This window comes from Thalassophryne amazonica, chromosome 22 (genome assembly GCF_902500255.1).
Source record: "Thalassophryne amazonica chromosome 22, fThaAma1.1, whole genome shotgun sequence".
NCBI classification, from domain to species: Eukaryota; Metazoa; Chordata; class Actinopteri; order Batrachoidiformes; family Batrachoididae; genus Thalassophryne; species Thalassophryne amazonica.
Window position 1 is genome coordinate 33126216 of NC_047124.1, and position 15440 is coordinate 33141655.

At 43.0% G+C, this 15440-nt stretch overlaps 1 pseudogene; it reads right to left on the reverse strand.

Moving 5' to 3' along the window:
- The window catches only part of LOC117503805, a 48578-nt pseudogene extending 33621 nt beyond the window's left edge, over nucleotides 1-14957 (reverse strand).
- Nucleotides 14958-15440: the final 483 nt, after the last annotated feature.

Below are 15440 nucleotides of genomic sequence, written 5' to 3' on the forward strand. Positions count from 1 at the left end.
TGAGACAGGAGAATGGGAGCTGAAGTCTGGGGTCAATCTCCACCGTATTTCCAGAGTGAGACATGTTTCAAAATCCGAACGGTTCGGTTTCCCCGTCCTTTAAAAGACGCCGCTTGTCATACACCACCCTGAAGGATTTTTGAAATGACACGTTTGTCAAACTGAAACTGCTTTTATGACGTTTAATTCCCTGCTGCGGCGTTATGATAGATGCAGCGAGGGCGGGATCTTTTATATAACCCTCGACCAGATCTTTGACGCTGTCAAAGTTTATTTTCTGACAGCTTTCGTGGGTTTGAGTGATCCCCTTCACACGCATGACCGTTTTACCTCGTGCGGTTTTATATGCGTAACTTTTAGGTCCCGCCGCTGCAAACTCTGTGATGACGTCGCCGTTCAACTCGTCGGTGAGCTGCCCCAGATAATTACCGGTAGGCAGCGGGGTTTCACCCCGCCTACAAACGTAAATCAGGCTATCGGTATCATAATACAGAATCCTGTCAGGATTTGCCACAGCCTCCATAAAACCGTACAAGGTCAAACGCGCGTACGCCGTTGTAAACGCCGCGATGAAAATATTGACGGTTTTACCCGGTCGGCTGACGTGCCGCGGGCCGTACCTCCATTGAACCATAGCCGCCTGACTGCTGAGGAATGTTAGATATGTGACCTCGTACTCTTCAGAAAACAGATACCTGAACAGATCGTCAGCATTTTTAACGAGCGCGGTCTGCGTCAGATTTGCCCTCTGGGCGAATTTCCCCCAGAAGGAGTTGAGGCAGATCTTAGCCATCTGTCGTTTTGCCGGATTGTGACTGATTTTTTCTGGGTCTAAACGAATCTTCTGATTCAGCCAGTAGTCCGTGATGTATTTTTCTCTGCTCTCGAAGTCTTTATCAAATTCGGGAGGGAAACTAGAGGCTTCCTGCTTGTGTTTTAAGAAGGTGTTTATGTACCCCTCAAAGATTTTATCACTTTTTTCCTCAAAATGCCAGACTTCAAAAATCTTAGCTACAGCATAGCCTGTATCCAGAGCTTTGTGGAATTCCGGGGTCGTCCAAGTCCCAGACAGAGCTCTCTGCTGCTGACTGTGTGTGCACGCTGCAGCTTGATTATTTTCATCAGCGCAGGTGCGACACAGAGTAAACACCAGTTTACCGTGAGGAGTTCTGTGTGGGAGGACGGGGAATTTTAGCCCCTGGGGCGGGTACACGATGGCTTTGATGAGCCCGAAATAAGTCCTGGGGTCTCGGAAATTTCTCTCGATAATTTCCGGATGCCCCGTGGGATATGTGAAATTTACGTTAACGTAAGGATACAGTGAGGTCACGTCGACGTAATAGACCGTCTCATCTTGCTCAGCCGTGTACCTCAGACGGGCCGCGCAAGTCCGACCGCCGTATAAAGCGTCGCAAGGTTCGAGGGGCGGCGGTAACCCCCTGCGGGCGAGGAAACACCGAACGCTCTCATCCCTCAGCCTCATTTCAAGCCATTGATGCTCCCAAATTACGTTGAGGGTGATGCCCGGCATAGCCCGCAGAAAGGCTATTTTTTTCTGACACGTTGCGTGGAGCTCTCCAAATGAGGTGTTTGTGAGAGGGTTTATTTCATGCTGTGTAAAACACCTTGCACACCCGTGGTAAAAACATCCGAGAAACTCCCACACTTTTATCCGGCCGTCAATCTGAGCATACCCATCAACATAATAACCTCCTATTTTTTTCTGGCTCCTGTTTAGAGCATGATCGATGATAATGTTTTGCGTCTCAGCAACCCATTCTAACCATTGCACGGCCACGTCCGAATATTTTTTATGCCTCGTTCTATAATTGTCGGCGGAGGGGATCGCCAGCGTTTTTGGAGCAAGAAAGTTAGTTTGGAAGACTTTCATACACGCCGAGGCGATTGTAACGCAGGTAAAAGGATCCACGAGTGTTTCAGCGATGAATTCAGACATAAATTTGGAGCAGGCTGCAGCCAAGATTTTTGTATCGTTATCACAATACGTAACGGCCTCGGCTTTAAAATCGAAAATTGCGTTTTTTTTCCGCACGTACCACGCGTTAAATTCCTCTCTTTCTCCCTCTGACATATTTGCGACCCCGTAAGCCGCTGAGTCAGGGTACGGACCGACATAGTTCAGATTTTTTTCTGAACTGAACAGGTGCGGAAAGTAACCTTTGCGGATGATTTCGTCTTTCAGCCGGATCCCCAGGGCTTTAGGCATCTGAGATAAGCGCATTGTAAGGAAAGATAACGAATCTATATATTTCTGTTTAAAGGCGGCGTCTGTCATGAGTAATAGTTTACTCCCGGTCATAATCACAGCGGGGGTTACGCCCTGCTGGACTAAATACTTTAGAAGCAAATAGCCGTCAAAACCTTTTGAGTTGTGAGCGATGAACACGTATTCTTTGAATTTTCTCGTTCTAAAATGTTTAAAGAAGCGGGCTACGCAGTCTGTCCCCCATGCGCTCCAAAAATCACCCGTCTTTGTTACAGCGCTGACGTAAAACGGTACGTGTTCCCCGTTATTATCGACATACGTTTCAAAATCATAAAAAACATATTTCTCTGAATGCGTCTCTTCAGCTTTGACCGGCGTCATATAGCAGAGGTGACCCTCGCTCGGCTCCTGGAGAGCCTCGCCGCATATATGACACCTCTTCTGCTTACACACGTGCGGAGCGCTGTTTTTAGAAAACGCTATGTAATACTCACGTTTACATCGAGAGCATTTTTTTCTGTTATCACACACATTAACGAACTTACCGGCGGAAGGACGATACTTCGGCTGTTTATGCAGGCTGTAACAGGTGGGAGAGCGACACTCCTTGTTACATTCGCTGCAGAATACAGGGTTATTTTTCTCATAACACTGCGTGGATTCACAAATTTTACAATATGACGGACAATTATGGGAGGCGTGGTTATTGTACCCCTCAAAGCAAAACTTACATACATATTTCACTCCCAAAAATCTCTTTAAATCGATGATTCCGTAAAAATGATTATTAAACAGAAAAACGAAAAGAGTTTTCTGCTGCGCCGGTATTCCTGTCTGGAATTTTGTCAGCTTTCTCTCCCCTTCGGCTCTGAAAAACACCACAATTTTACAACCCAGAGCGTTTTCAAATTTTCCCACCTGCTCTAAAGATACCGGCGTAGCTTCCGTTAATCCGACGCTATTTTGTAACGCCAGCCCGCGCTGCTCCGCCTCGTGCGTACTCAGATGAGGATTCAATAACTGAACGAGGTTTATCGCGAAACATAAACTGTTGTCAGGATTATACACGATATTAAGGCATTTGGATTTTTTCCTCAGAACCTCGTGATGGAGGAGGTCATCTATTCTGCGCTTCCCCGCGCCGTTCTGGTTGCGGATGACTTGAACCACTAATTCCAGAGACTCGTCGGATAAAACGTTGGAATTTGATTGTATCAATCGTTCTAACAGATTTTGGAAGCCCGTCACATCGCCAGCGTCGTTATATGAGCTGATCAAAGCGGCCTCGTTGTAGACTGAGTCCCCACGAATCTCCATTTGGATAAAGTCCCCGGCCCTGGCGTGTGTTAAAGCCTTTTCGACCGAGTTATGAAGAGCCCCAACGACGTTACGGTAAAATTCCACGTAGTCGGGAATTTCGTCGGCGCGCTGGAAATTGAGAGGCAGCCTGATTTCGATATTGTTAAAAGCAGGTCTCCTGATGACGTTAGCAGCCCCACCACCCGTCATGGGAGAGTGTCGGCTGGACCCCGGTCGTGCATCATCCCCGTCTTCCATCAAAACAGAGATCGCCGCGTTTATCGGGGTTAAACGAGCTCTGTTTAAAATCTCTTCTCCGCGCGCATTGCGCGGGGAGGGACTTCTTAAAGGTGAAAAAGCGCGAGCGTCGTTAGGCGTTTGATTTAATTCATCCACCGCGGATTGGACGTGAGGATTAACTTCACACGCGAGGAGGTTTACGGCGTTATTTAACGGAGTCAGACGTACCTGGTTCAACGCCGCGGGACCGGACTCGTCTGGAGGTGAGGTGTGCGGGGGGTCAGGGGGCTCTTCAGTATCAGACTGGACCGTCGAATTTATAGCGTTAATCGCAGAAATGATGTAGGGGTTAATTTCTTCCGATTCTCGTTCAGCCGCTAAATTGTTAAGAGCCTCATTTAACGGTGTTAAACGAACACGGCTTAAAAGTCTCTCTCCGGACTCGATGTTATTTCGAGGCGGTGAATTTAACGCCTCGGGTAATGGACCATCTGCTCCAGGAGCGCTCCCTGCTGAGTCGATTATTGAAGCGTTTAAATCCAATACACGTCCGAAGTTATTTTCCCGATGTGAATTCTCTCCTTCCATCTTTTAAAATCTGTAGCAGGAAGAATCTACCTCAAGAAATTCAGTTAATATACCTCTTCAAAATGAATTCTCCCGTTCCATCGGAATAAGAGAAAAAATTAAAAAATAAAAACAGACTACACATTTTCAAGAAAGTTGCGTGATGAGGTTAATCCCAGCTCAGAATATCTTCGAGCCTTGCGTCTTGGTGGAAAATAGACGGTCTCCCTCCACCGCGTGCTGAAAAAAGAGAAAATCGTTAGTTATTAAATATTTAAAATAAATAAATACATAAACTCCGACTCCTTACCGTGTACATCCGCGGATCGTTTTACGGGTCTCTCCCACTGACCCGCTTCTCCATGGGCTGTGACAGAAAAAATTGGGTTATTCCAGAGTTTTAATCGTGATTTAATCTCGATCGCTGTACTTACATCTGCGTGGTGAAGTCGGGGCTTCCAGCCTTCGAACTTCTTCAGGGGGCTCTGACTTGATTTCTAGAATTAACATAAATAAATGAATACAAAGCATCACCCTCGCAAGCGGATATTCTGTACTATTTCAAATATATTACCGAGGACGGGTCCGAACGCGCTCTGGACCGTCTGCGTGGTTTTGTCTAAAAAAAAAAAAAAAAAAAAAAAAAAAAAAAAAGACAGTTTCAGACGGCGTGCATCATTTAAAAACACTCATTTCTATCAAAACAGATTACTTAAATCACTTACCCTGAAAGCTGATGCGGTTTTCGCACTCTGCTCGAAGACAAGAAAACTTAATTAAACAACATGGTTTTCCAGGATTTTTTCCGCAAATTTATTCTATTTTATACCCATAGCTGGGGGTCCAGGCATCTTCACTCTTCACCGGTCGTAGTGGAAATGCTCGCTGACTCGTTCCCAGGGACGTAAGTGATAAGGAGCATTGTTTATTGTTCGGGCTCGGGGCAGCATCTCCGCTCAGCGGGTGTCCCGCGCACCATGATCGATCGGCTAATATCTTAAAAGAAAACATCATCTGGCGTGAGTGATAAGGAGCATTGTTTATTGTTCTTCGGGTTCATCACCTCGGGGCAGCATCTCCGCTCAGCGGGTGTCCCGCCACACACACACACACACACACACGCACACACACACGCACTCACACAGACACAGCGTCTGCAACAGGTTTTACAGCCGTGGGGTCATGTTTCCGCGAGCGGCTCTATGCGTGGGTATTTGACCGTCTTGCTGCAAAGACTTACAGCCGAGAGAGACGGGTATTTGTTCCCCTTCTTTAATTTACGAATTAAAAAACAGAAAAGGAAACGTAATAATTTAAGAATTAAAGATATTAAAGGGGCATTAAATAATAGACAGTGATTTATGTTTAATTATTTCAGAATTAGTTAATTCTTTAATACATTAAAAAGATCTAGGTATTTTTAATCATTCTTTAATTCATGAAATAAAATGACATTAAAATATTAGACCCTGGGTGGGAGGGGAGGTATGGCTTGGAGGCGGTGCTTGGCCGGGGTTAGGGGAGGAGCTTGGGGGTGGGGCTAGGGGAGGAGCCAGGGGCGGAACTAGGGGAGGAGCTGGGGGCGGGGCTTAGGGGCGGGACATACTGACGTCATCGACTCTGATTGGATGTGACGTCATAAGGGGGGGGGCTCGGAGGCGGGATCAGGGGCGGGGCTTAGGGGCGGGGCATAATGACGTCATCGATTATGATTGGCTGTGACGTCATGAGGGGCGGGGCTTAAAGGCGGGACTAGGGGAGGGGCTTAGGGGCGGGACATAGTGACGTCATCGATTCTGATTGGCTATGACGTCATAGAGGGGGCGGGGCTTAGTGACGTGGCCGATTTTGATTGGCAGCTGTCACTTTTTTGACGAAAGGTGCGTCAGTTTTCTCTCTTGCACTCCTTAATGCTGCGTTTACACATAACGACAAGTCACGAATGCCACGAAGTGCACATTCTTGGCCGCTGATCATGAATGTGATTATTCGGGGCAGAGACGTCAGGTGTCCTCAGGAACTGCTGGAACCTGTTACCACACGTTACGATTAATGGCATGTGTTGCTGGAGAATTATCAGGAACCATTACGCACGGTCAAGAATAGTGTTCCGCGTTGTTGCAGGCTATTGCGCGTAACAGCGCGTCGTTAAGTTCTGTCACGTTGTGAACGAGGTGAATTGTCTCCACACACACACCCATATTCATCCAACCGAATTCAGATCGCTCCAGTTTTTCAGAAGAACTTTGTGACTGCATGTGTAGTTGGGCTCTGTGCCATGGAGTGGCGCAGAGAGGAGGAGACGGACAGAGTCAGATGTGTGGCTTCATGCAGCTCGTCTCGCGCATTTTCCCAAACATCAGGCACATGCAGCAGGTGGAAGACCTGCAGGAGCGCGCTGAAGAGCACTGAAATGAGACTTTTAGCCGACTTGGTGTCAGCAATCAAACTGATTGCGGTGCAGCGGGGTTTAATTGTGCGCGCGCTTCTTCCTCCGCCGGACTGGAGGAGGTGCAGAGATGTCTGGCTGCACCTGAGTCTCCTGTCGCTCCTCTGGTTGCTCAGACTCGTTCTCCCGCTCATCAGTTACTGCAGGAGTGTCATGAGGAGCTTCAGCAGGAACTGTGGAACGACACTTGGAGCCGAGTTTAATTGTGCGCACGTGACAGAAAACTGATTCTTTGTGGCGCACAGTGAAATGTGACACCACGTTACAAGTCGTGTCAAAACTTGACAGTTTCCGTGTCATTTCGCAATAATGCTTGACAGTTTGGGCTCCAAGAACCATCACAGGAACCACTACGAACGTTGTCACGTTCTATTAAGGATCAATACTCATCAAGACGGATCAATACGCTCAGTTGCGACCTCCACGACGTGAGACGAAATGGGGGTGGTGTGTGACATTCGTAGAAGATTTTTTGACAGGCAAAAACATGCTCCTCGAATATCAAGAATATCACGCACCAACACGCACTACTAAGAAACCTATTCAGATGCGTTAAGTCACATTAAGAATGTCAGGAATGTGTCACGAATGACAGAAAAATGACATTCGTAACGCGTCTTGGTTATGTGTAAATGCACCTTTAGACTGATTTTCATCTTATCTCTCTGGCCACACTCAGTATATTCAGTTAAAAACATTCACATCACAGCCATCTCCCCTCTCCTCTGGTGTTCCCCAAGGCTCTGTCCTTGGTCCCATCCTTTTCTACTCCGCCTCTGTAATATATTTTGGAAACATAATACTCAATTTCATCAATGGTACTTTGTCATTTCAAACCCACATCAATAACATCACCCCGTCTGCATATTTCCATCTCCAAAACATTAATCGTCTACACTCGTCACTCACTTCTGTCAGCACTTGCCATCCTGGTTCACTCTTTGGTCATCTGCCACCTGGACTATTGCCACTCTCTCCTCTTTGGTCTCCCCCAAAAGCTTCTTCATGAGCTCCAACTGGTTCAGAATGCAGCAGCTCAGATAATCACAGGAACACCATTTATTCACCACATCACCCCTGTTCTTCAACAACTTCACTGGCTTCTGATTCCTCACCGCATTGACTATCAAATCATCCTTCTAACCTTCAAGGCCCTCCACAACCTTGCCGCACCTCATCGAACTTCTTCACACACACACACACACACACACACACACACACACACACACACACACACACACACACACACACACACACACACACACCTGGACGCACCCTCATATCATCATCTTTTCTCAGCCTCTTTGAAAGGTGCCTATAAATGGAAAGTATTATTATTATTATTATCATTAAATAAATAAAAATAAATTGAGGAGTGAGCTTTCATAAGTGTGTATTATATGTAATATCAATTATGTGAGAAAATTACTGAAATTGCTGAAAAAGGTTAGAAAATGATTTATTTTTTGTGTTGATCTGTATTCTGTAAAGTAGTGACTTCAGTTTTACTGAATGGTTTGTCGTGATAAATATCTCACTATTCGTTTTGTGATTCAATTAGAAGTCTCACTTTCAATTTATCCCTTTTAATCAGCCTCAGATTTTTTTTCTTCACATCAGGTTTTCCATCCTGAGATATTCTGTTAGAGAAAATTCATGGAATGAAAATGCTTTTTCTCTCAAATTGGTGGGTCACATGACAGTCGCTTTGACATTGTATATTCTACTAATATAAGAATATACACAAATGAGATTTATTTCTCTATGATAGTCCAATCTAATGTTTTCAGATTTCTTTCATCTTGGTCCAGATTAAATAATCTTATTTTCATCCTGGCTGTCGTGGCTGTTTCATTTTTTTATATTATTTAATATTTTTGCGGAGAAGGTCTCCATAAAAGCGGCGCCACAGGTGGGTTAAGAGCAGTCTTTAATATTAATATCTTTAAAATGATGTGTGTGAAGCTCTTACTTTCATCCCTGATTATTTCCCATCTTTAACTTCATAATGAAATTAATTAAGGATCAGACTAGTTTCTGGTGTCGTGACAGACATAGTGTGTTTGACAAACTGATGGCATTATTTTTTTATCTGGACTGGAACCAACAAATTCAATCAAGTCTGTTTATATAAATTGTCTGTAGAAATGTGGGACTGAATTTGAATAAATGTAACAGCACAGAAAATGCAGATTTATCCTGAAACTCTCTTAAAAACATTGATTTCTATTCATGTTTAGGTTGTCAGATGCAAACCAAGATGGCGGCGCTCTGTCAAACAGCCAGAGAATGAGCGCATCGCCCCGGACCTCCATCTAGTGAGTAAATAGAAATCGATGGTAAAACAAAGGACAATGAACACAGAGACGTCAAACAACAGAAAAACTCACAGAGGTGTCAAGAAACAAACAACAAACTGGGAATGAGAGGTGACAAAGAATCATTTGTCAAACTCAAAGCAGAACGGTGCAGCACTTAATGTAACACAAATAAACAGACAAACAACAGGTGTGAAATGTAACAGGTGTAGGGGAGACCAGGAAACAATACACACCTACAAAAACACACAGAAACTGACAAACACAAAGTGATACAAACCTCAAAAAGAGCCCTGGGTGTGAGAAGAACATCTAATAATTCTAATAATAATAATCTAATAATAATCTAGTAATTCTCTTCTCCCTCCCTCCTTATCTTTCCTGCTTCTGTGGCGTGTTGTCTGTGAGGCTGCCAGCTTTGCTCTTCTGGAAATGGCAAAAATGGATCTGTTAAGTGGTCTCTGAACGCAATTGACACTATTTTTTTCTACAAGACACTCGTGAGCGGAGGACCCGACCTGTCCCGCCGGGACACATGTGATGGGTTATGTGATGGACAGTTGGAGGAAATGGCAGATCATGTGCCTTTACACGCTGTCTGTGGAGGACGTCGAAGATGTGTATATATTTGGCACGGTGGTGACCGGGTTCCTGCTGTGTGGAGCGGGCATAGCGCTGGTTTACCGGAAAATTAAGAAGGTGGAAGCGGCAATAATTGGCCCGTCCAGGCTGCCCCACATGATTGATTCGATTTGAAGGGCAGTGTCAGCTCAGTCGGCGGGTGTTAACCGCACGTTGGAAACTATCTCGGGAAGAATGGCTGCACTGGAAAACCACTTTGATCATCAGTAATGACCACATCTCCTCTCCTAATTCAGATGTATTGAAAGCCACACTGTCTCAGACTGTGGAATCATTCAGGCGTCTGCTAATCTGGATATTTATTCAGTTTCCCAAACACAGCTGCACTTCAAGGCCGCTGTGATAAAAACCTCCTGGAAGAAGAACAACACTTATGCCTCACTCCCTGGTCTTCCCCTGCCCTCAGCTTCTCCAGCTCTGACACTGACTGTGGACAGTGGACTGTTCAGGGCTGGGCCCCTCCTCCCTCCAGAAAGGACGGACAAGGCCATTGATGGCGCCTAAAGGCTGCCTCCGGAGTGTTCTGTCTGATAACTGGACTCTTACAAATCTTGGTCATCGTCTCTGGTCTTGTTGTTGTGTGTGATCATTGTTCATTGTGCTGATGGGTTTTTTTCTGCATTGCTGCTGCATGATTCAACGCAGCAGCTATGAAGGTTTTTCTTTCCCCAGTTTTACCTTGTGTATGTTTTTTATATGTGTTCATGTACCAGGCCGGCTTATGTGTGTTGTGTGTTATGTGTGTGCCGTCTGTTGTCATGAGGTCGGTCAAGGTTTGCTCAGCCCTGCTGTTGACCTAAGGCAGGGATATACATCTGGAGCTGGTCCCCGGGCGCCTAAAGGCGACCTCTGCTCCTAACTGGCAATTAGGATGGGTTAAATGCAGTAGACACATTTCATTGTGCAGGGAACATGTTCCTTTGTGCATATGACAACAATAAATTCTTTGAATCTTGAATCTTGAATCTCAAACTAAAAGGAGAAACAAAACCAATTACAAAAAACAAATTAGAAATGGCAGAAAACTAAAGTGGAACTCAAGGATGCAAACGAGTGCAGAAACAGGGAAACCACACGACTAACACACAGGAACACAGAACTGAACACAATGACAATTAACATAAGGACACAGACAGTATACAGACCAAGAGAGAGAGAGAAATTTATTCAGCTTTTTTTTCTTTTTTATGTTTGAAAATATAACAGAAAAATGGGTGAGGTGATAGTCCAGTGGTTAAAGTGTTGGGCTTGAGAGCAGAGGATCCTCAATTTGATTTAGTTTTTGTTAGATGTGCTCAGTACATGTAGTCCGGGCAGGTGCACCATCTGGAGTTCAAGAGATCAAACTGCAGTCAGTGGGTCAGACTGCTCCATTTTGTTACGTTTTACCCTCATTTCGTTATTATCAGTCCCCATTTAACTCAATTTTGCTTAAAAATAATTAAATAAAAGTAACTAATGAACCATTTTTAATAATATTTGGAGTCAGTCTGCTCCATTTTGTTACGTTTTATCCTCATTTCTTTATTATCAGTCCCCATTTAACTCAATTTTGCTTAAAAATAATTAAATAAAAGTAACTAATGAACCATTTTTAATAATATTTGGAGTCAGTCTGCTCCATTTTGTTACGTTTTATCCTCATTTCTTTATTATCAGTCCCCATTTAACTCAATTTTGCTTAAAAATAATTAAATAAAAGTAATTAATGAACCATTTTTAATCATATTTGGAGTCAGTCCGCTCCATTTCATTACGTTTTACCCCATTTTGTGATTATTAGGCTTCATTTCACCCATTTCTTCTATTTCGTATTTTAGTGTAGCCGGAGATAAAGTGTCTTTAAAAACTTCACCAGAGGTCGAAGCTACAGAGGAGACTTTGGTTAAATGTCCTGAGAGTCCAGCAAACCAACACCTGCTGTTTCATTTTATATTTTAACATTAAATGAATTAATCATTAAACATGTCTGTGAAGTCCAAAGTTAAGTCAGAAAACATTTGCACAGGTAGAAGAAGCCCCGCCCTGATTGTGCATAATTTAAAAACATTCACAATCATGAGAATAGTCAAATTCATATTTTAGAAATTGCTCTGTCCTGATTGCAACATTCAAAGCAATCACATAGTCAACGAGGACATAATTAAATGTTGAAATGACAAAATTAAAAAAAATTATATCATGAGGTTTATGTCACATTAACAATCACACTGCAGTCATTGTTAAATTATCTCCTGTTGCATTTATAATAAACATTTGTTTTTATTTACAATGTCTGTTTTTCTGGTTGAAATGAGATAGGAATAATCTATCAGACTTAAAAAAATGTACACATTTCTATGTTATTTTATTTGTCTAAAAATAAATGTCCAAGGTTCCTTATGTTAAAGAAGAAATCACAGGAAAGTTATGGCTTTAATTAACAGATGAAGAAAAGTTTCTAAAGAATTTTTTTTACTATTTTAATTACAAGTGTTCAAAACTTTTTACAGTAATCAGAAATAAATTTTGAGGTAAAAAAAAAAAAAATTGCAAGGATTTTCTTCAGAAAACTGCTCTGTATAAAAGAGCAGTCCTGTGACACATTTCCGCACTGATCTTGTGTTATACAGATCAGTGGTTTCTACCACTGATCTTGTGTTATACAGATCAGTGGTTTCTGCACTGATCTTGTGTTATACAGATCAATGGTTTCTGCTCTGATCTTGTGTTAGACAGATCAGTGGTTTCTGCACTGATCTTGTGTTAGACAGATCAGTGGTTTCTGCACTGCAGTCTTCCATGTTTTGGCCTGACGCCTTGTTTCTGTTGGACAGTGCGAAGCTACGTCACAGCTCAGAGCGGCGAAAGTTGGATTGGGTTGAACTGAGCTGCCGTGGCAGCCTGTCGACAAGTGGCAATGCGCGCTCCCAGCAGAAGCGTCACTTTAGCTCAGTTTTTGATGTGACACTTCTGCATCTCTAAAAAGTGACATGTCTCATTAAAAATAATGCTCTTTAGACCGATTTGTGACGCCTCTGCTGCTTCCAAAGCGTGCGGTGTGAAAGGCCTATTATGACTGAAGGGTTGGTGGTTCAAATCCGGCTCCCAACCAGACAAAAATCTGCTGTTGTGTCCTTGGGCAAGACACTTAACCCACCTTGCCTGTGCATGAATGAGGTGGTGGTCAGAGGGGCTGTAGGCACAGAATGGCATCCATGCTTCTGTCACTTTGCTCCAGGACAGCTGTGTCTACATTAGTATCTTACCACCACCAATGTGTGTTTGTGTGAGTGAATGAATAACGCAACTTGTAAAGTGCTTTGGGTGTCTTGAAAAGTGCATCACAAATCCAAGTCATTATTATTATTATTATTATTATTATTATTATTATATAAGCACATAAATGAAGGGAGACCAGATGTCACAGAGCCGCTCTACTGTGACTGATATCACCCCTGCCACTTAAAAACAAACAAACAAACAAACAAACAAACAAACAAAAAAAACAGAATAGAATGTGACTTTTTAGCCTCTTAAAATACGTCACTTAGCCATCTTTGAACTTGTCCAAGGTCTGTGTCCCAAGAATGTTCCCTGTGAATTTAAAGACTCTGGTAGTAACAGGACTGGACTTATGATGAGCACAGACACACAGACAGACAGATGCAAAATCTTCCCAGTGACCATATTTGATGGCCTCAGGTAATGAATGATCACCCATTCTGTCTCTCTCAAATGTGCATTTACACACTTGGCCCTCCATCTTTGCAGTTGTTCATATGCACACACACACACACACACACACACACACACACACACACACACACACACACACACACACACACACACACACACACACACACACACACACACACACACACACACACACACACACACAACGATCTGAGCAGGTTGTTCATAATTATTATTAAACAGGACAATCTGTGAGTCAGTATCAGAGGTTGTTCTGTTCTCAGATCAGATGTGGGATCTTGCTGGTAACAGTGTGTCGTAACCATCAGCATATACTGTCACAGGTGTTGACCACAACATGTGACAACAACAACATGGCTCCCTGAGAAGGGAACATCTTCAGGGACCATGTTTGCTGATGTGCACAGAGCGCCGACTCTCCAACTATATTTGTGATGTGCTGGTCAGGATCAGATCATTCTGAACCACCCTTTAAACCTCCAGTGGAAACCATCTCTCCTTTGTCACAGTCTCATGAGTGCCACTTGCTTAGCTTATGGCAGGCTAAAAGTGGACACTGTAGTTTGGCCGAACTACTGCACAGGTTCTGTATATTCTGTGTTCGTTTGTGCCCGTAGCCAATATGGAAGCTGAATTCCTGTGCAAAAAAAGTTCCCAGATAATTGTGATAAATTCCTGTGAGATAATCTCATCTAAATCAATTCTAAAAATTATCAAGATAACTGAAGTTTTAAGAGTGGCCGTAATAAATATTTAAGAAACTTAAGGTTTATGAGCAACTTCACCACGATGGAGTTTGATGCTGAAGAGTTCAGAAATATATGATTGGAATGTTTTGATGGCCAAGAGACACATTCTGTATGTTGTCGCTCCAGTGAGAGCGGCGCGCTGAGCAGGTTGCTCCTTTGTGTCTGGTCAAAGTTTTTTGGTCTCAGATTTGTACTTAGCCCACAAACCACCACCCCAAGGCTCAGGTGGAAGTAAATGTAATAATAGTGGATTAACTGTGTTTCTGAAATTTATAACCTTTGAACACACTTTTGTAAACTGTGTGCACAGATTCCTGTGTTTGTTTATTGCACAGTCAAGCTTCATGATCCAGTGTGTGTGTGTGTGTGTGTGTGTGTGTGTGTGTGTGTGTGTGTGTGTGTGTGTGTGTGTGTGTGTGTGTGTGTGTGTGTTACATTATTAATTACAGAAAAATATTTATGCTAAAATTCAGAGGATGAATCATGTTGAAAACATGAACACAGTCAGATTTTAGTGTCAGTAAGAGCTCACTTCTGTCCAGCAGACGCTCGTTGTCCTTTGAAATCCTCAGGACATCCCATAGACCTGTCACTCTTCAGAGACACCAAGCTGGGTTCAGATTCAGGTCCAGCAGAGGGCGCTGTGTTCTGCTGTGGTCTGGAACACACACAAAGCTCTGAGCAGAGGTAGAAAGAGTTCTGGAAACTTAAGTACAAGTATGTTACATTGCTGAAATAATACTCATTTACAAGTAAATGTTTGAGTGTTAAAAAGTACTTTAGTTGAAAGTACTCTTCTCAAAAACTACTGTATTGTATTAAGTCATGGTTTTCTTACTACGTTGAGAGGTCCTGTGACTTATCTGGTTTGACATTTCTCTGAAAAATACGTACTCAGAGTACGAATTACTGTTTTGCACTTGATATTTAATTAATGATAAATAACCAGTGAAATCAAATCAGTGATCTGTGTAGAAAATAAAGACTGGAGTATAAGTTACACCTGTTAAATGTGACTCTTGAAGAGTAAAACCTAAAGTCACAGCATTTATTTCTCATCAGCTCTTTAATTTGGTATTTTTGTGCATTCTTTTTGTGTACATTTTATTATTTGAATTTACTGTTTAATTTTTACAGTTCATTTTGCTTCGTGCTTTGATTCCTGTTGAAGTTCAATGTCCCATGTACAACCAAACTAGTAGTAAAATATATTTATATATAAAAAAACAAGTAAGTTAGGGTTTTTACGCTCT